We start from the raw sequence: 21,557 nt of genomic DNA, 5'->3' as shown, positions 1-21,557 counted from the left end.
AGTAATAGATTAGCGCCTGCAGCTGGCTTTACAGAGGCGTAATCTGACATTGTACTACAACTCCCATGGAGCTGTTTTGTTTTTAGGGGGTGGAGGTGGCAGCATTGAGAGGTTCCTAGACAGAGGTGACAAGAACTTCTTGTGGAAAGGGCACTGGCCTCAGAAGAGCCTGGATGTATTGGGTGGTTTTCCCAGTATCTCATTTCTGTCCTTTCTGCTCAGTTTGCAATGTGCAGAGGGCACTTGCCTACAGCTCTGGAGCAATGATGCAGGGGATCCAGCCCTCTAAATATTTCTGTTCACTCCTCACTGCATGGAGAGTTTTTTGACTTGGGGATGTATGGGACAGAGGCCCTATCTGCACCTCCCTCTCTCTGGGCACGTGATGAGCCTCATCTCCATTCTCTTTGGCCCTTGATGCTTAGTTTTTATGTTTGGACACTCATTCTCTTAGGCTGCAGTGCTTCCTCTTTGTGAGGGCACTGTCACTGGCAGCAGTTCCAAGAGCGGGGTCAGAGTACTCTCATTGATGGCTCTGCTACAGGTGTGACAGGCTTATCTGCCATGCACCCAGCTTTCCCCATATGCTCCAGGCCTGGCCTGCTCTGTCTGAGACAGATCTGGGTTTCACAAGTCGTCACCAGTTGGGTCCAAACCCTGGGGTGGCTTGGAGCTGGGGTCCATTTTATCTGGAACTATTGAAGTTCAGGTAGCGTCTGGATAAATGGTTCCAATTTTGGCCGTTCTCTTAACAGTGAAATAGACAACAGGGAAAAGCTCTCCCCATTCCCTGGAATATCATACCAGGGGCTGCTCACTGTCCTCACTTGGGAAGGAAGGATGCCTGGTCAGTTTGCAAAGAGCAAAGCTCCTTTTTTCTTCTGCATTAACCTTCCCTCCCCCATCCAAATCCACATTAGTGTGCCCTTCACTGTTTTGTGTTGAGGAGGTGGTGAAGTTGCCCCTGCGCTGCTTTGTGCTAGCAGCCACTTGCTGGGGTAGAAACCTGAGAGGTCTGCATTTCTGTACATGTAAGTAATGCTACATGACAGGGCATGCTGTTGTGGTGTAGTATGCAGCGTCTGTATGCCTTGGGGCAGTGCTACATGACATGGTGTTCCGCTGTGGTGTCATACACCTGCGTCCTGGGCATGTAAGGCAGAGCATTGCCAACACTGAAGGCACAAACAACTGCACGCTTAGGACTGCGTTGCTGGAATGGAATGGAATACGAGGGTTTTAGCTGCTTACTCTTGACCTGTGGACTCTAGTCTCCTGTGAACACAGCCCTGATTTCTCGCCACCCTTTCCAAATGCTGCTTCATGCCAAGCAGGAAATAATGACATGCCATCAATTGCAAAGATCTTTGCAAAGGAGGGTGTGCGTTGTTCTCCCTACTTTTACACAGTGAGGGAGAAGGAAACTGAGGCACAGAGAGGAGAAGTGATTTGCCCAAGGTCACATGGTGAGTCTGTATCAAAACTGAGCATCCAAACCCTTAATACTATAGATATATTTTTTTACATCTAATCTACCATTTCTGCTGGACATAAATATCCTGCGATGCCCTCTCCTCCCTCTCTAGCTATATTGCATAGTGAGCTGAGGAGAAATCGATCTTGTTTTTCACAGTTTTTGTGCCTTAATCATGTTTCAGTTCTCTCTAAATCCAAAACCAGAACTTAATCTTTTTCTGGGTGAGGGTTTATAGGAAGAATATCAAAAATATACTTAAAAGAATACAGGCTTAAAACCAAGATTTTTTTTTTTTTTAAACCCTGTTGCTGGAGGCTAATAATATATACTTGTAGACTTTAAGCCCAGAAGGGGCCATCATGATCATCTAGTCTGACCCCATGCACATTGCACAAAATATTACTTTAAAGCCTTCTACCTATTAACTCATCTCCTGTAAGATGGGTCCTATTGCCCCATTTTACAGATGGGGAGGAAAGTGAGGCCTAGTATTTGAAGTTACCCAAATCTTCAAGTATTTGGACTTACCCAAGATCACCCAAGGCAGTGTCAGAGCTGAGATTAAAACTCAGGCATTACAGGGGGTGCTGGAACAATTTGTATAGCACAGGTGTTGAGAGCCATTGAACCCAAATGTAAACCCTGTATATGATGCAGCAGCACGTCTAGTACCAGCACTTATGGGAGTTAGTGGCTCACAGTCCTGTTTTCTAATCGCTAGGCAATGCTGTCTCAGTGTAGCTGCTGACTGCCTAGAATGCATTGGAACTAAACTCTGCTTTGGTTCCACTAGTGTAAATCTGGAGTAATTTGTGACTGAGCCTGAGGCCAAGTACTGGACTTGTACTTGTTTGGGACCTCTAAGACTTTGTCAGCTCTGTCTGTCTCTTTTGCGGACAATTCAACCCAGTTTGCACAAGCTTCTCAAAGTTTTGGTATTCTGGGAAGGGATCTTTGCCTTCTCTTCTGCCCTGAAGTCCACCTTCCTGCCAGCATCCCCTGAGTTCTCACCCTTGCAGCTCTATTTCCTGAGTGAAGATGCCTGACGGGGTATTCCCCTTTTATCATAGCTGCTTCTTACCTAGACAGAAGGCTCTCCTTTACCTCACCAAGGTACCTCAGCTACATTCCTTGCCCATGCAGCCTGGAGGCCAAGGAATTTTTCTGCAGTTATTTTGTCTGGGTTTAACCCACCCCCACCCACCCCAGGTCTGATGCATCTTCCCCTGTCAGGTACAACAGTTGCAAAGTCCAAGTCACTGCCAGTCTCATCAGCATTTCTTGTGCCTGGTCTCTTACTTATGGCCAATACTTATGGCCAACACCATGACATGTTTCCTTTTGCTGCCTTAGCTGGTGGCATCGGGCTCATCCGCTCTGGTGAGTGAGACTTTACCCATCTCTGTACTGCTGCCTGCTTGTTTGCTCTCTGTCTGTCTGTCCTTGTGGGGATCTAGAAGTAGAAATGAACTCTACAGGTGGGGAAGACTGGTTGGGACCATCCCTAGTGAGCAAGGCAGACTGGATCCCGGCTCTCCATTCTCCTGGTGTCTGTCCATTTCAGCTGTGAATGTCTTGAGTAATGGACACCTAGTCCCTTAGAGAAATGATTCTTCCATGGAATGAGTCTTCTGGATGAATCCTCCCCTCATTTGCTTGTGCTCTTGGACCTATCCAAGAATCACAGCCTTGTGGGCAGCAATTGCATTCCACTGCCAGTCATCCGGTGGCCAGGTCAGACAGACATAGCTCTTTTTGGCTCTTCGCTGCTGACTTACCGTTTCCAGACCCTTCACTGTCACTCTTCTGTAAAAACATTTTCCAGTTTGGCACAAAGTTGAGGCTCATTTTCTACCCATCCCACATGCTGTGGGGACCATGTGAGGCTTTGCTCATCCATTTTCCTGCTCCTTTGTTCAGGTAATTCTAAGATCAGAGCCGTGATGGCATAAGATGGCCATGCTGGTCACCTTGGATGTCTGCCCAGAAATACCCACCGCCCCGAGTCTCAACTGAACAGGACCCTGGAAGTTGCCCTTCAGCTGTGGTTTTCCACATGGCGGTGTTCTGGCAAAGACCCAGCATTATATCAGCCACTGCATCCTCTCCTCAGGGTGCTGGACCCTGCCCTTGCAGGGGTAGAGACTCAGGACAGGTCTGTAATGAAAGCTGTTGCTGGGATAGTAATCTCTGTTAGGAGAGTGTGTGTGTTGGGGATGGGGGGCGGTGGGGAGGGGTTAATGACATTTTTATACCAGCAAAAGCTCTAGTGTAGATGCAGTTATGGGGGGAAATGCGTTTGCAGATATAGCTTAGTTTGTTTGGGAAAGTGGGGTAAGCTTTATTGGCAAACACACTCTTTTCTGGCATAGACTATACGCCTTGGTCCCTTCCAGTTTTCAGCCAACTGCAACCTGATTTATTTCTCTCCTGTGGAAGGTGCTGACTGGCCAGTACAAGTTCCCTGAGCTGTTTGTGTCTCACTTCTCCACAGGGTTGAACTTGTGAATCCTGGATAAAAATGACCCCAGAAGTCACTGGTTCAGACTGCCCGGGGAAACACACACATCTTGGAGCAAAGGACCTAGGAGTTTGGCTGCTGCTTGTCCTTCTCCATTTCTGATAGTAACCACAAGATATATTGGTGTGGGCTGGGGGGGATAAGGATGGGGGAGGCAGGGAAGGCTGGAAATCAGGATTCTTAGAACCAAGAATTGAATCCATCTATGACTCCTGGTGTGACCCTTGGACAAGTCATTCCTGCTATTGGTGCCTCAGTTTCCCATCTGTAAATACCTCCTAGGGAGTTGTGCATGTAAAATGCCTTGGTTTCCTGTCTGAGAAATGCTGGAGGAGGGTAGGGTGTCAGTCTATGTGCTGATCTCTATTGTCCTTGCCCAGCCTTCCCCTGTGAACCAGAACTGGCCAAGTCAGATGGACCTTATTGGAGATTCTCTCCCAGATGGTGTGTTTCCACAGGACAATCTCCAGGACACCTGCTTGGCACCAGGCAGCCCCCGTGGATATCCATTTCTTTCCTGTCCTCTGTCAGACCCAGTTACCAATTGTGGGTTTGGGTACTGAATTACCTCTATCTGGGGTCACCTCCTTGTGGAGCCCGTACCTGCTGCAGACTATTCCTTGTCAGGAGTTGGCACAGAGGAAGCAGTTAATGTCACTGGCACCTGCTTTTGATTTAAGGGAGAGCCACGTAATCAAGGGGCGGGTTGCCAGGACCCGTGCACGTATCCAACTTCCTTGGAAAGCAGGGTTGTGTTTGTAAGTGCAGCAGGCATTCTGTTCTCCAGTGCAGGAGGAGAAGGGGGCTTGTGCAGTACAAGCCAGGCTTTGTCATGACTAACCAAGGCCTGCGCCGATTCCCAGAGACCAGGACAGTGAGATTCCACCTCCCCACCAGGTCCAAGCAGGGCTCCCTGCTCCCCCTCTGCTTGGCATCCAGCTCCCTCCTTTGTATGGGTGGGAGTAGGTCATTGTTGAGACCTGCCCCGTACATGCTGCTGCCTGGGTTATGATGTGGGCTGTGAAACACCCTTGGGACTGGAGTAGTTATGAGTGCTCCTGCAGCCAGTACTCCTGCCCTGCTCCCTACAGCACGCCCTGCTGGGAGAGGCCAGCACTGGAGACTCCTTTGGGAAAGGGCCATGGCCTGTGGGGTTCTTCAGTGCTCGTGTCAATTACAAGGAAGCAAGGCAGAGGAGAGACTGGAGACTCCTGGGTAGGGCAGGGAGGAAGTGACATCCCATTCTTTTCACAGCGAGGAGCTGGTCACTGGAAGTGTGAAAGTCTGTTGAGGCTGCTCAGACTGAGAGTGGTGGGGGATGGGGTGCCTCCTTCATATACTCAGCTGTCAGTTCCTTCTGGAGGGGGCAGGGGAGGGCTTTTCCTCCCCAGCTGATAGGGTCTGGATGTGGATAATCGAAGGGCTCCTCTCTGAGCCCTGATTACCCTCCCCCCACCCCGCAAATCCAATGGAACCATCCAGGGTGCGGAAAATTGGGCCAGGAACTGCCTCCCTCTGTATCAGGCCTGCTGCTGGAGGGGAAGGCTGTTCTCTTGGGGAGTCTGCTCCCCTTTGCCCTTCCTGGCAGAGTGGGAGGGCAGGCCAGCCTGTGGTTCCAGCTCCTCTGGCTCTGCTGCTGTTGAATGGGAGCAGAGGGGGAGGACCTGTGGGGTGTGATGGTTTGGGCAGGCACACAGTGAGAATGGCCCATGCATCCTGCAGCACTGGTACTTGTGAGCAATGAGACGTGGTAGGCATGCCCAGGAAGCAGTGGTATTGGCTGTAGCTATAAAAGTCTGAGCAGGATCTCTGTGGTAGGGATGGGGCTCTGTCTGTTAGGAACTGTTAGTCCCTCCTGTGGCTCATTCCCTTCCTCCAGTCCCGTCCCCCCACCCCCTTCCCTGGGGATAGACATCTCAGCCCTGGCTGTCTGGCTCCATTTGGCTTCTTTCCTTCTACAGTCTCTGAGAAGCTCAGGCCTCTGTCTGGCCTTCAGGATCTGCTCCATGTTGAATCTATCAGGGCTGGGAGAAGCAAATCTGTTCCTCGGTATATGAGGTTCCAGAAGGCAGTGCTGGGACCTGCTCGTCTTCAGGCTGAACAATAACAACACTCGGCTCTTTGGAAGCACCTCTCAGCTGTGGAGCTCCAAGTGCTTCACAAACCTGAATCCTCCCAGCACTCTTGGGAAGGGAGCAGCAGTGCTCCCTCAGTCTTCCAGGTGGGAAAATCAGAAGTACTGAGAGTAGAGAGAGATTCTTCAGACTCAAGAGTCAGTGACAGACCAGGGACCAGAACACAAGAGCCTCAGCTCAACCCCCATCTCCTCCCGCTAACTCCCACGGCCTCTCAGAACGGGGGATAGAACCCAGGAGTTCGGGCTCTCTGGCTTCTATTGCTAGATCCCACTTCCTCCCAGAGCAGAAATAGAGCCGAGGCCTCCTAATCACCTGCTCTAACCATGACACCAAGGTGCCTTGAACCCCAGTACGCATTAGTGAAAGTCGGGGTGAGGAGCCTGCTCTGGGGTTTTCGGCTGTGGGGCTGTGGATGATGCTCCCCAAGGTGATAAGCAGCTCCAGGAATTGGCTGCATTCTGTGCCTGGGGACGGGGTGTCTCCCTGGTTGAAGAGAAGCTTCACTGGAGCCGAATCCTGGGCCAGGAGCCAGGTTGGCGTCCTGTGCCAGAGAGAGGGCGAGACTTGGAAAGTGGAGCCAAACTCCTCCTGTATGAGAGATGGCCTGAAATACCGAGTGAAACCACAGAGTGCTCCTTGTTCTGCCTCTGCCTGCTGGTCTTCCCTGAGCCTGATGAGTGTGGGAGGTCACAGCACTTGGCTGCTGAGGAGCAAGCAGAGCCCAGCAGAACATATGGGCCTTTCTGCTGTCTCCCAACTCTCAAAGATGCTTGTTGGGTTGATTTTGTTTTTAACCTTGTTACTCCCGTCTCTCTGTCCCTTGCTACTACTAGTTGCAAGAGCCTTCTCCTCTATCTCCTACTGTCTGAAATAAACCATGCACAGTTGCTCTCTTTTATAGCTCAGCTGAAAACCTCTCCTCTTCCTTGCCTCTGCCTCTTTAAATAATGAAACAGAGGGAGAGGAATTAGCTGGAAAGTATCTTGAAGACATAGTTTGTATAAAGATGCTGCCCAAAATATTGAATGTTTACAGCCTTTATGCTCCTTAAAATGTAAGCAAAGGAAATGGCAGGTTTTACTTGCATTTCTGAGAGTACATTGTAGCTTCCTATATGTTACTGGGTGTTCTGTTCAGTTAGGCCTAATGACTGTGGATTCTGGGATCCAAATACCTAGTTGTGTTCAAAGCATCCCAGCTTGATAAGTGGTGTGCCATGTGTAGGACTTGGATAGTATGTCTTGAAATCGTTTGTGAGCCTTCTCATGGTGCTCTCTCTGTTGTGTGTTTAGCACCCTATCAGGGCAGCATTGTGTATGTGTGGCTAGGACCTGCATGTTGTATATAGTTAGTAAACAGTGATTTGGACCTCGCTGTGCCTGTGTTTGTTCTTCATGTTACATTTGTTGTCCATGGAGCCAGAGACGCAAGAGGGTGTTTTGTTGCACTGCGCTCTCCTGCTGTAGAGAGGGCTGGGCATGCTCCAGCAAAATGCCAGTCCCTGTCTCCAGATAAGGCTGCATCCTTGTTTGGGGGAGGGAGCTGAGTGGCTGGACTTTGCCCCAGAGCATGTTGTTTGTGGATCTGAATGTTGGCAAGGTTGTCAACTGAGCACCATCCTCGTATCTGCATTGAGTTCCTGCTGACTTTACCCACAGGTCCAGTCATCGCATTTTTGGTTCTTTCTCATACGAACGTAACACTGGTGGAAAGGCTCCAAGCCAGCAGTCTTAGAGAAGACACCAATCTCTATCTGCAGAGCAGGAGCAGCCTGAGCAGAGGCAGGGCAAGTTTCCCCCACACTAGCCCTGCCAATATAACTCACCCCAGCCTGCCAGGGACATGATGTTTCCTCTAAGAATCTGCCTGATCGGTCAAGCTTCAACCCCTAGAGCCAAATTTAGTCCTTTTGTAAGGGGGTGTAACTCCACTGAAGCCGATTGGAGGCTGCACCTGTCTGCAGTGAAGATGTATGTGGCCTGTCCTGGCTATGGTGGATTCCCCCAACTCACTTATGTCCAGGAGTGATAACTGTCCTGCCAGGCCTGTGTCAATCAGCACATCATACAGATAAAGACTCGACTGAGCATTTCAGTCTTCTTTAAAAGCAAATACTGGTTTAACTTGCTCAGTCGATACAAAGGTCTCCTTCTCTGTCTGTCCTAAATGATTGTGTGGTGTTTTTATGCAGTGGTAAACAGCTGTCATGCTCTATGCCAGAGATGGCTGCATTTCAACGGTGTGTAAAGTGATCTCTGCCTCATGCAGTTGGGTACTAAAGTGTTCTAGACTCCTTAGGGATGATATAATGTGAGGCTCTTGTCATTAGTGGGCTTGGGGTTTTGAACTTGGGCTAGGCAGGGCCCTAAATATGCATAGTTTGAGGCTTTGGGAGACCCAAATGTCTGAGTCTTCTGAGAGCATAAATGGTTGGGATGAGAAGGAATCGCTTGGGGTGCTCCAAGGGAGAATGACTAGGAGCCAGGGGATGAAACTCCAGGTGACTTTCTGACATGAGCTGGATGAAGCAGTGTAATGCCCTATGGTGTAGCTGCTTTCACTCCTTCCCTTGGTAGGAGACAATCCTGTATTGGTCCCCAGTGAGGATTGAGTCAGACGAGACGTGAGTGGAGCTAGTCTGGCCACAGCTTAGGCTCAAGCATGGGTGGATAGAATGAGCTGAAAGCTGCTTGTGTCCAGTGTCTGCACGGCCAAAGAAACTGGGGAGAGAAACAGGGCTGGGATGAGCAAGTTTCTTCTGCCCTCCCTGTCCCTTGGACGTAAATGGGGCAGCAGCTCCAAACTCCAGAACTGTCACCAAGGCCAGCTTGGGGGCCTTGGTGCTGGTGGTTGTTCAAAAAATAAGTTTTGCCTCCAGAACACTCTGCCTCTCAGGCTGTGATGTTTTCGAGGGGGGTGAAGCTGTGGTTTAGAATGAGCCCTCTGGATGGCAAGAAAATTGCTGAGTAGCCGGTTTCCAGGCTGCCGAGGACTAAGCCAGGGCCCAGCTTGGCTGCCAGAAGCAACAGGCTTGGAATTTCCTCTGCCTGGTGCCAGGTCCTCTCGGGCTGGCCACTGCACTTCTGATGGGGCCAAGGCTCCTCCAGAGCCCCACAGAGGGGGGTGTTCCCAGAGCAGGGTGGGTTACACTTGGAGCTGAGAACCTCCCCCCATTCTTGGGGCCTAGGAGAACCTCCCCCCATTCTTGGGGCCTGATTTCTATTTTCTTTTCCAGGGTCCAAGCTGTTTTGAATTATGCAGCCTGCACCTCCCGCGGGGCTCCCGGAGCAGCCGCCTAATGAGCTGAGCTCCTGACAAACTTCGCTCTGGCTGCGCTCGGAAAATTTTACAGCCTTTTTAGAGAAAGGAAATGCCAGTAACGTCTGTCTCTTCTTATTTTTATGAGGGGGTCCCAGTTGAGTGGGGGATGGGAGGCTTGGAAAAGAAGACAGGAAGGATTTTGTATAGCACTTATTGCCATAACCCGCTGCCCCCCTCAACCAATGTGCATTGGAGTGGGGATGCTAGTGATTGGTGCATGGTAGAGTGAAACTGTCATGGCTGCACCCTTTCAGAGCTGTGTACAATATGGGGTAAGACCTGCAAAGGACCATCGGGGTGGGGAGCATGGTGGAGCAAAGGAGATTTCAGAGACTTGGGCAGTGAGAATAGGGGGAATCCACCAAGCAGTGACAGGCCCTGGGGAAGCAGGAGAGTGAATGATAGTGGCATGGGACCAGGCCACCAGCCTGGATTCCATGAAGTACTGAATCCCTCTGTACCTGAGCATCTGGCTTCCTATTGGGGAATAGTTCTGTGGAGACAGGCCCAACAGCTCCCCTTCTCCCCTGCAGCCCACAAATCACCTGTCATCTGTTGCTATGTGCTTAGCAGAGCTGGAAGGGGCTGAGGAGGAACAGGGAAAGTTCGCCCCCAGCTGGCATAATGCTGACTCAGTGGGAGGGGAGGGGAGGAAAGTCTCAGGTGCTAGGAATTGGGGGCCACCTATGGGTGGATAATTTTGCATTGATGCCTGAACTTGTCCAAATGCTCCTCACACAGACAGTGGGGAACTCTGCTACTGGCTGCTAGGATAGTTATTAGTCATTTAATCGTTGCTAATTATGTGTTTAAATGAAATATAAAAACCAGAGTTTTATTATTTCTACTGTGGCAGCACCCAGGGGCCCCACCTGGGGTCAGGGCCCCATCCTGCAGAGTCAATTAGACGGTCCCTCCCCAGAATGTGTTAGTGACATAGTGCCTGGGCAATAATCTCGTGAGGAAAAAGGGGTTAGGAGCACCACGGTCCTTCTGACACAAGGAAGTCCAGGAGCCTGGTCTGTTCACAGATTGAATCTGCTCCCCAGGTGGACAGAATATTATCCCAGGAGACTGGCACCCTCTCTATTCTCAGAACATGGGCAGAGCAGGCTGCCCTGTGTTGTCCTGTGAATGAGTGCCTCCTTGTTCTGGAGTGGTCTCGACTAGAATGAAAGGGGAATGCAGACTCCCTGGGACTTCTGTTGAAACTGCCAGCAAGGGATCAGTTGTGGCATGGTCACTATCTCCTGGAAGCCACCAGTTTGCTTATAGGTAACCATTAAACAGTTGCCAACTGGTCACGTTGCTGTTGTGCTGGGCTGGATTGGAGGTGGCTGCCTGGAGTTGAAAGTCTCCTGTTAAGGAGGCAGAGCTTGTGAACTCACCCACTCCGCTGTGAGGTCCCTTTGGACTAGGATTTAGCATGGCCAGAGTGTCTGGGCAGGGGGTTGCCCATGTGTCCATGCCTTGTGATCAGGCTGCTACCCTAGCTGTGTAGCGGCCTGATATGCAGCTCCTACCTTGTGTGCGTTAGTGGTGTCGCCGGTTCCTTTCTCATGGCCCATAGGGATCTGTGAGGAGGGGGTGGTAGGTGGAATATGTAAAAATGCAGCTGCCTGGGGAGATGCACAGCCTCTTCTCTGGGTTGGGAGGGGTTTCTGCATGATCTGTAGGCATCAGCTGTTGCCGGTCAGAGTGAATGAGTGTCAGATGTGGGCAGTGCATTGCCCTGGGTGGATGAAGGCTTGTGTTAGTCCGCTCTGAGGGCTTGTTTGTTATTTGTGTCAGGAGCGTGGCTTTGGATGGCTATTTGATGTGGCAGCCTCAGCAAGCCTGGCAGCCTCCAAAGCAAGTTGAGGAGTGGGGAGCAGGCACCAGAATTGTGCCCCATTCCTCCCTGTTTTCTGCTGCACAGGGGCTGGAGGGCACACCTCCCCAGGGCAGTGAGTGATGGGCCACCTCCCCTCCCCAACCTGGGAAGTGAGCAACAGCCCCCCACTTTCTCTAACAGATTTTATGGGTGGAATCTGGATTTTATTGGGCTAAAGCCTGGAGGCTGCCCCCCCACCCCACCCCCCAGCTGCGGAGTATGAATGCAGCCATCCCAATGTTTCCTCACTTAGATCCAGCACTGGACCTTCCCCTTCAAACTTGCAGCTGCCACTTGTGTCTGGTTTCAGGGGAATAGTAGGGTGGGATGGGAGCAGCACGGGGTCCCAGGTGCTCCTGGGATGTGATGCATTTGTGATTCTGCAGAGTACCATTTGACATCAGAACTAGCATGGTCTGGGGCCCGATTCTAGGAGTACCTGTAGCCCCTGTTGATGTCTGCACTTCCAGAACTAAGGCCTCTATTGCCCAAGTGACTCTCGGGTCATGCCCTGGTTTGGGCTGAGGCTCAATATCTCCCAGTGCCACTTGGTGAAGGAGTATTAAGTCTGTACTGGGTTATCTCCACATCAGAGTGACAGGGCTGATGCCCAGTAATTGAAAACCAGGCTAGACAGCGGGAAGTGGAAAAGTTTGGGTCTGAAAAATGAGGGAAGCAGCCACTCTCTCAGCAATGTAGGTGCTTTGCTATAAAGCACAGAACTGGAGGTGTATTTATGAGGGGACTGTGTGTATGTGCACACGTGGGCAGGGGGAAGTTTCTGCATGCATGTACATACAGTCAGGGTTGGTTTTTTTTGTGTTTTTGTTTTTGTGTGTGTTTTTTGCATGCCATGTTGGCTCCTGGCAGTCTCTGGAAGCACAGTCTAAATGACCTCCATTCAAGCCCAGACTCAGAGACAGACCCTATCTGCTCTCTTGGGAAGAGCTGTGTTCACAATGGCTCTGCTGGTTTCAGGATTCCCTTGAGCATGGTGCACAGGAGTTGGTTTTTGGCCAGGAAAAGGATGGGTTAGTCTATATCCTGGTCTTCATGGAGAAATCCTCCCTCTGCCCCAAACCGAAAATCACAGACTGATGACCTCCACTGTGTACATAGCCAAATTCTGAAGCCCGTTGTAGAAAAGGCCTTGGAGGGTTTTAAATGACTCTCTCATGGTCAGTTACTTATAGAACAAAATGTGCCACCTGAGCTGGCTGCTGCTGGGTTTACAGAGAAGAGCACCACTGAATGTGTGAAGGGAGCTGCTAGGGTTGTGAGCCACCAGACTTCTTTCAGAATGGAAGCTTTGGTGGAATGGGACAGCATGGGGGTGGTTGGGCATGAAATGGCCGTTGGCATGTGTACCCCAGGCCTCAGAACATGCAGCCCATGTGGTTTCAAATGGCTGTATCTGTGGGCTGGTCCACACTAACCCCCCAGTTTGAACTAAGATACGCAACTTCAGCTACGTGAATAACGTAGCTGAAGTCGAAGTACTTTATTTTGAACTACAGAGTACTTTATTTTGAACTACAAAGTACTTACCACGGGTCCACACACGGCAGGCAGGCTCCCCCGTCGACTCCACGTACTCCTCTTGCGGAGCAGGAGTACTGGGATCGATGGCGAGCACTTCCGGGATCGATTTATCGCGTCTAGACAAGACGCGATAAATCGATCCCAGAAGATCGATTGCTTACCTCCGGGTTCGGCGGTAAGCAAAGTATAGACATACCCTAAGTGGTACAGTGTCAGTAACTGCCCCAGAGACTGGGAGTTGAGACTTCTCCAGGTTGACAAATATCATGCTTTTAAAACAAACAAATAAAAAAAATGCCAACAGATTTTTTATTTGCATGATGCCAGCAGTGGCTTCCCATTTTATAGTCTTAAATTGCTGAAGTGGATGTTTTGTACTTATTTCTTTAATTAGTTTCCTAATTGTTAGTAGAGTTTCAGTTTTTACACAGCAATTTTTTCCCCTGCTAATAAGTTTCACATTTAAAATGCTTTTCTATGCTGAAAAAGATAAGTCCAGGCCTTTCATTAGCATCCTTGCTGTGAGAACAACACAAACTCAAATGCAAAACAGATAAGCAAATAGCTTGTGCTATATTTACAGATGATAACACTTTCTGATGTATTGAACTTCCACAAGTCAGTAAAGTTGCAGTGCTTTGACCAGGCTATGCTACTCCATCAGCGTTTGCATGCTGACATCAATGGGAACTGTGCTGCTATGTCACTTCAGGTGCTTTTGAAAATCTCAAGGTACCGTAGGCACCTAAATATGGAGTTAGAAGTCTGTTTTTGAAAATTTGGGCCTATGTAAAAGTAACAAAATTATTGTGACTTTTATGTATTGAAAGTCTAAACTTTTCTTTGATAACGCTGGAGCTATTTTGTTTTGAAGTAACAAAAATTTTATGCCACTAAGAGAAGTCTCTAATAAAAATTAAATTTTAACTCTTGATTGCTGCTAACGCTTACACATGAGAGTCACTGGGGATCTGAGAGTAGTTCCTACTTAAATGTTTGCAGGGTCAGGACCTTAAGTTTCAATATTTTGTTTACAAAATTGTTTAGTAAAATTAAAATAAAACCCCCTGGGAGCTGTGGCATTTAAAATCCCGGCATTTATTATTCAGTTTATTAGAAATTTTAATCTAAAATTGCAATAGCACAATTTTTAGATTAATTTCACAAAGCCTCAACCAAATTTGAACAAATCTACTCTGGTACTTCTGGGTTCTCCTGCGGACTGTCACTGCCTCGCTATGAGCCCTCTCTGTGCACCAGTTTCCCCATCTGTCAAAGGGGAGAATACTTGCCTCTCTCATGTGTTTGCAGGTCCTAGAAGGTGTTATAGTGACACAGCAGTGTCTCTACTGCGCTCTGTATCCATGTCACCAAAACCAGCTGGAACAGTAATTTGCCTTATGTGATTAAATTTGTTAGTCTCTAAGGTGCCACAAGTACTCCTGTTCTTCTTTTTGCCTTATGTGGTATCTGGCTGTGATTGGGGCATGGATGAAGGTGGGCTGAGGCTCAAATTGGGTAGGGCTGCAGTGATGATTGGTTGTTTGGAAGCAGCAGGAAGAGGTGGCAGGGGTCATATCAGCCCTCCCCCTTTCCAGGGAATGTCCACCTCTTGCTGCTTAGGTTTGCAACCTAAGGCCATTGTTGGCTGGGGCCCAGTTGGATGACTGAGTCTGTTGTTGCTATTTGTAGCTGTATTTGTGAATGTTGTCAGGGCACTCAGTGACTCGTATTTTCCTTCTTGTATAAAGTGGAGGAGAATTAAGCTAATAAACACCCCTGGAGAACGATCTGGAGGTGCCTGTTGCTCTCATTGTTTCTTCTACCCTTCCATCACTTTATGGGCAACAGGCCTTTGCCTCACACACGCATCAGGCTGGCTATAGTGTCCGACTTGTTAAACTCAGCTTTCAGCTCAAAGTCTTGTTTTTCATCCGTCCCAACATGATGGTCAGATGGATATGACCATGGCCCTGCCCTGCTCCCATAGCAGAATTATGGTTGTCCAAACTCTGTTTTGCATCTTGGTCTTATGTCAGTGGGAACATTTTAGCTCACAAGGCTAGTTTCAAATGTATGACTCTTGAGTTGAGGTCTGAGGAGGAGAGATATTGGGATCCTTGCTTAGAGCAGGGGGGGAGCCCATGCTTTGCCCTGACCCCAAAGCTACCCTGGCAACTAGCTAGGAATCACAAGTCCCAATTTAATTTGCATATAATTAACTTTTTAATGAGGATCCACATCTGCCCCGATACTTGCTGATGCCTCTATCTGCCCCCCGAAAAGACCAGGAATCGTTTGATATGAACAGCAGTGGAAACAAGCTGAGGGAGGCAACACAATCAGTGGTTGGGAAATGGGTCTGGGTTTCATTTCAGGTTTTACTATAGAGTCCACCCTGTGGCCTTGGCCAAGTCTTCCCCTCTGTAAATGGAAGGCAACTATACTTATACTCGGGGCTTTAAAGTCCTTGGGAATAATACAAGCCATGAGAGGGGAATCTGGCCTTTTTGGGCTGTTTAGTCTCTGCATCTATGGGGGCACATGAACTAGGTTCAAGATTTCTGTCACTAATGGGGGCTCTGGTGCCATGGAGCAGGCTCTCTGCCCTGATGCTATCTCAGCTCCTTATCCCCTCTCCATACTCTCTTCCCCTAGGACTCTACATCCCAGGTGGCACAAAACAGAGTCTAAAGGTAAAGTGGGGGTTGAGGTCTAGAAGCTTCTCTCTGCCACTGTGCCCAGCAGGATGTATTACTAGGGAGAACCTGAATGCAAAGCTTCCCCAGGTTGCCTCATACTGCAGAAAGGGAGCCAAAACCTTCTCTACCCAGAGACAGGAAACCAGAACCACGTGTGCTGCCTTAGAGCCCAGCTGATACCTCACATCTGCAGAGAAGGGACTTGGCTTGGTCTAGGTTCTCTGGCTACCTGCCAAGGAAATGACTGCTGCATTCTGTATCATCTGTTTGAAAAACGAAGGGGGGAAATACAGGCCTTCACTCCCAAGTGTATGGGGGAGGGAGGAAACTGTAAACCTGAATAGTCCCTGACAGGGTTTAGAATTGTCTAGTACTTAAAGTTGGGGACTGGGAGTCAGGACTCCTGGGGTCTGTTCCTGTTTTTCCTAGTGACATACTATCACTGCATCAGGCATCTATGCCACAACCACTGCGAGGTGGGGAGGAGTTTCAGTAACCGTCTGTTGGTTACGTTGAGACCGGGCAGATATTATCTACCAGGCTTTGGGGGGTTCAGACCCAAGTGCAGCCCTGGCACAAGGGCCTGCAGCTCCACCGAATACACTGAGAGAGCCACTTGCGCTGTGTCTGCCTGAGATTCCTAGTTAAGGGACTAATGGGTTTTATTGTGGGGCTCTTCCCTCCTTGGATCCAGGTTCTCCAATCACTGTCCCGATCTCTTCCTCTGACCCTGAGTTCAGGGTCTTGGGATTTCTGCTTCACATCTCTCACAGCAGTGGTTATTGGAGGAAAAAGGCAACTTAAGCTTTCTCAGCACAAGCTGTCATGTTTGTTCAGTTACAATGCAGCAGCAGTGACATCAGCCCCTGCCTTCTTCCTATTGCTGGACTGGAGCATAGTGGGCCCTTGGCGGACATCTGCTGCCTCCTCCCCCCACCACCTCCTGGTAGGCAGGCTGCAATGGCTTTCCATTGAACTGAGTTGCTCTTTACATCACTCCCCCACCCCAACCAAAGCTTCCGTCTGCTCTGATAGGCTCCTTCACTGGACCTTGAAATGGTGGTTTCCCTGGAGCTGGCTAATATCCAAGCAGCTTTCCCTCTCACTGAATGGTAGGTTAAAAATCCAGGGAGGATGGTGGAGGCGAAAGGCTTAAGGGAGCCTGGGTGTCACTTGCTCCAATCTGGCTTGTGACAGGCAAACCTCCTCCAGGCTAGTCTCCACCTGGAGCCCAGGGCCCAGACATACATGGTCTGGGACATTTGGAGCTTGGATTGGTTTGGCTGGAGTAGAGACAGGTGCGGTTCAGCTGTGAACTTAAGGCCACATACCAGAGTCTGGTGTCTGGCTCAAACGTATCCCATGGAGGGTGAGGTTGCCAGTACAGTGTGTGTTGCTGTGGCTTTGCAACTGGCCCCTTTCTCCAAGAATGAGTGTCCGTTTCCTCCCACTGTGTCTAACTGGGGCAAGAAACTCTCTCTTCTCTCCCCCCGCGCCCCTCCAGTGGGCTGGAAAAACGCAGTTAATGGATCTCTTTCCCCTGTGACCGTGACCTGGAGACTCAGTGCCTTCAGAAGTCACAGAAGCGACTCCAGTCTCCCAGCCTTGGAGTGCTTTGATTATTTATTTATTTTTGGCCTCTTGCCGTGCTGGGCCCCTGTGTGTGAACATGCAAGCACTCCAGAATGGTAGCATTCTGTGAGTATGTACGTGGGGCACCAAAGGAGGGGAAGATGGTATAGTCTGAAGTCCAACTTTTGCCTTCTCCCCAACCTTCTCGTTCCCTGACACACATTCTCTGAGGCCCATTAGCTTTGTGCTTCTAGCCTCAAAGCTCCTTTGGAGATGGGTCTATGCCTGTTGGGGTGTGGTCTACGATGCCACCCCTTTGTGCAGCTACAACAGAGACAAAATGTGGTAGAGAAATGGAAAATCCCTTGGGAATTCAAGTTCCCATCTCCCTGCAGGAATTTTAATGTTAGTGGGAGGAGGGGGGTATGACCTGGAGCAGTGTCACTAATCACCATTATGTAACCCCTCCTCCCAAGAGAGGGTAGGGAACAGCAAATAGAAACATGAAGGGGCAGCTGGCCTGTAAACTGTGGGACAGCCCAGGGGTGAGATGCATGGATTGCTACTCAGAAGAAATAGTAGAGAATAAAAGGGTGCAGCAGTAGTGACTGTAAAGGTAGGTTTGGAAGGAAGGCATTAGAGGATTTCAGGTGGGACAGAAACATGAGAGTTTGGAAATGAGTGAATGGATGTGGTGGGGGATTTGCTGCTTTGTGGTGGGAGCAGCATGATGTGTGTGAGAGAGAGATTCAACAGGGCTTTTACAAGAAGACACAAGTCTCCAGGTGAAGGGAGATGGAGTTGATTTTGCTCACACTTACCAGCGTCTTTTCAGTTGGTGCCAGGGGAGTGGAAAAGCCCAACAAGAGCCTCTCCAAGATCAGAGAATCTACTGCTGACATAAAGAGTAAAGTATCAGAGGGGTAGCCGTGTTAATCTGAATCTGTAAAAAGCAACAGAGGGTCCTGTGGCACCTTTGAGACTAACAGAAGTATTGGGAGCATAAGCTTTCGTGGGTAAGAACCTCACTTCTTCAGATGCAAGACTTGCATCTGAAGAAGTGAGGTTCTTACCCACGAAAGCTTATGCTCCCAATACTTCTGTTAGTCATAAAGAGTAAAGTAACCGTACCTGGCACATGAGTTATCAATGACATGATGTCACACAACAGGCCCCTCAGTTTGTCTAGCAAGAAGCCTGTATGGGGGAACAGTGCCACGCTTGCCAGTGCTGGGCACCTGAGCAATAGTGGAGGGTGCACTTAGAGGCACAAGTGAATAGTTAAATCATACAGGAACATACTTAGCTTGGCATTCGAATGAGACCAATGGGTGGGGCCATTTGGGGGAACAAGGAAATGATGAGGTAATTAGATCCATGGGATTGACCTAAGCAACAGCTAGGGACTCAGTGTGGGAACAGTGTGAGAGAAGAGGGTGTTTCTGGTCTGGCAGCAAAGGCTTTTCAAGGGAAGGGCCATCTTCAGACATGTTGCTGGGCCTTGGCACTTAATTACCTGTTAGGTTCACTCCCTCTGGGGCACCTGGCATTGGCCACTGTCGGTAGACAGGATACTGGACTGGATGGACCTTTGGTCTGACCCAGTACGGCTGTTCTTATGTACTTATCAGGCACCAGCAATGAGTGTGGTCATGTACAAAACCAAGAAGGAGGTGCTGCCCCAAGGAGCCTTTGTTTAACGTTGACCGGGACTAGCAGGGCAAGGATGGGGCCCTGGGGGATGGGGAGATGTCTGGGCAGTTGGTGGGGCCAGGGCCTGGAGGAATCTCTTTGCAGCTGGCAATGGCACTGCGGGGAGTCCCGTGCAGCTGGCAGGATGGGAGCAGGTTGAGGTGTATTTTTATATTAACTAAGATCCTGAACTGCAGTGATTGGGATCAGCCCCATTGCATCAAGGGGGAAGTGAGTGGGCCACGGTCATGTAGCAAGAGCTGGGATTAGAACCCAGGTCTCTTGGCTGGGCATTAACCACAAGCCCATCCTTTTGTTAGCACAACAAGCCTTTGTATGTAAGGAAGATGAGGAGAGTGAAAGAGCCTGAGGCCCCTAGAAGATGGGGCTGTGTGTGAGTTCATGCAACACGTGAGGGTTGCCGCCGAAAATCATAACGGAACTCTGCCTTATTGTTTGCTGGCAGATACTTGGCAGGGGTGGGGGCGGCAGGACTGGGCTGGAGGCCAGAAATATGTGCACACGTCCCTGGGAAAGGAAGTCGAAAGGCTTCAGGAAGCCAGGCTCTTGCCTGCACAGGTGATCCAGGACTATAGCATCGTAGGAGTGAGACGGCAAAGCCCTTCCCATACTCGGTCAGCTGAGCTCTGTCCCAGAACCTGGAAGGAAGGGGCCAAAGAGATAAGGGAACCTAGGCAGATGGTGTTAAAACCTCCCCTTGGAAATGGGAGTGGCATCAGCAGCCTGAGGAGAGGCTAACAGACTTGTGTTTACCTGAGATGCTGGGGAGAACCAGAAAGTCCATGTAAAGGCCAGTTGCTGGTCCAAAGGGGAGCACAATGGAGCAGAGAAAAAGCCATCTTGGATATTGAAGTCACTGTGGGGAGAAGATGGCTGGTGTGGAGACACCAGGATTAGTGCCAAGATGGCTGCTGATGTTGGCATCCTTATCTCCAAGCTGGAGGAAAGAGGGCTTGAAAGCTAAAAGCCAGGACTCCTGGGTTCTCTCTCTGGCTCTGCCTGTGCCTCCTTGGCCCATTTGAGATGCAGGAGTAGGATTACATGGGAGTTATGATTCTAAAGGCCTTTGAGATTTGGGGTAGAAGGCACTGGACAGAGCAGAGTGTTGTTCATACTGATGTTAGGGACCCAGTGCAGGAGGAAAGATCAGTGAGTGCGCAGAATGTGGCTGAGCTCAGAGTCTTGGGACATCAAGGGCCAGATGCCTGTAAGAGAGTGACTGATGTAAATGGGGGACCTGTGGGAAGAGGACTGTAACTTTCAGCATACTACCTGCAGTTGTTGTCCCACAAACTTATACAGGATCGTTTTAGGGGTCAAGGCAAAGATGCCACATTTATTATTAGTCTGTAACTATTAGCAAATACCTCAATGCTTATACACAGACACTCACACACACACACACAACAAAATGTTCTGCAGCTGCTGGATAGTTACCAGTCCTGATTGTAGTTTGAGTTCGCAGCTTGGGATCGTAGCTCGTGGCAGCTAACTGGCCAGGAAAGCTGAGCACGAGGAGGAGCCGGGTCTCTGTCGGTCGCGCACCGTTGCTCCTTGATGTTGATAGCAGAACGTTACCCAAAGTCTCTCATCTCACCCTTCCTTTTTTATAGGAGTTTAGTTTGGATTAAAAGTCCCTAGGTCTCGCTGTGTCACGCGGCCTCTGGGTTTGGTACTTGATCACCCGTCAATTGAAGGCGTGACTGTCAGCCTGGGACCTGGCTTTGATCTTCCTTCTGTTGTTTCTTCTTAAGGTGGATGCTTCTTGCTTGAGTTAGGGCTGTTGTCTAGTTCTTCAGCCGTTGGTATTTGAACTTTATCTCATCAGGACGGGCTGGTGCTGGAGGTTGATTCTATCACCCATACATCCCTCATTCACACATCTTAACTAGACTAATAAAATTACAGCAGGGTTTGCAAAAATGAAGGTTGCAGCAAGCCCTTACAAAATGGAGTAAGCGTTTTAAAATGGGGTTTGAATTACAATATGGCACAGAAGTTACAATGTAGGCAAAATGGCAAGTGTAATGAAAGTTACAATGTAGGCAAAATGGCAAGTGTAATGAAATGGTGAACAGAAGTTACAATGGTACAGTAGATAACTTAAAAACAATTTCATTCACATTGGTTCTACACAGTGGGAGAGGGAAGACTCTATGTCAAGGCCTAGGGGAAACAAACCAGGAACCAAGCTTTTCCCAAAAGGCTGGTGACTTAGCTGTGTTCCCAGGAAGGGAAGTATACGCCACCATTTCCAAGGGGGACTGAAACTATTCAAAATGGTGTGAAATGGGGGTGAAGGAGGTGCCAGCTCATGTCCTGGGAGAAGGACCGTGCCTGGCAGAGATTTCCTTACGCAGGAGCATAGGACAAGCTTTTCTGAGCCACAGGGAGGAAGCACTGCCTCTCGTGATTATACTGCAGGGTTCTGTGCTGTGCTGGAACAATGGGTCCTGACCCAGATGGGGCCTCCAGGTGCTGCTGTGATCTAATGTGTGGGAGGTGGGGGTTTGAGTGAGGCCTGGACCCATTGGGCTGCCTAGTTCTTCTGCGAGTTGATGCAGCCATGTATTCTACTCAGCCAGTGCACCGGAGCCAGAGAATTTTCCTAGAAGTACCTGTAATAGGCGGCACTTGCGTCTCATGCTCGTAGCCCCTACGCAACACCGCCTTGACCCTCCTCAGTTTCTTCTTACTA

At 49.6% G+C, this 21,557-nt stretch overlaps 1 protein-coding gene across 2 annotated transcripts in view; it reads left to right on the top strand.

The window, feature by feature from the left end:
* BCL9L (BCL9 like) overlaps positions 1–21,557 on the top strand; it is a 102,950-nt gene that overhangs the window by 1,443 nt on the left and 79,950 nt on the right. The gene's annotated exons all lie outside the window — the stretch shown is intronic.

Source organism: Malaclemys terrapin, chromosome 15 (assembly GCF_027887155.1).
Source record: "Malaclemys terrapin pileata isolate rMalTer1 chromosome 15, rMalTer1.hap1, whole genome shotgun sequence".
Lineage (NCBI taxonomy): Eukaryota > Metazoa > Chordata > Testudines > Emydidae > Malaclemys > Malaclemys terrapin.
This window is presented reverse-complemented; position numbering and strand designations above follow the sequence as displayed.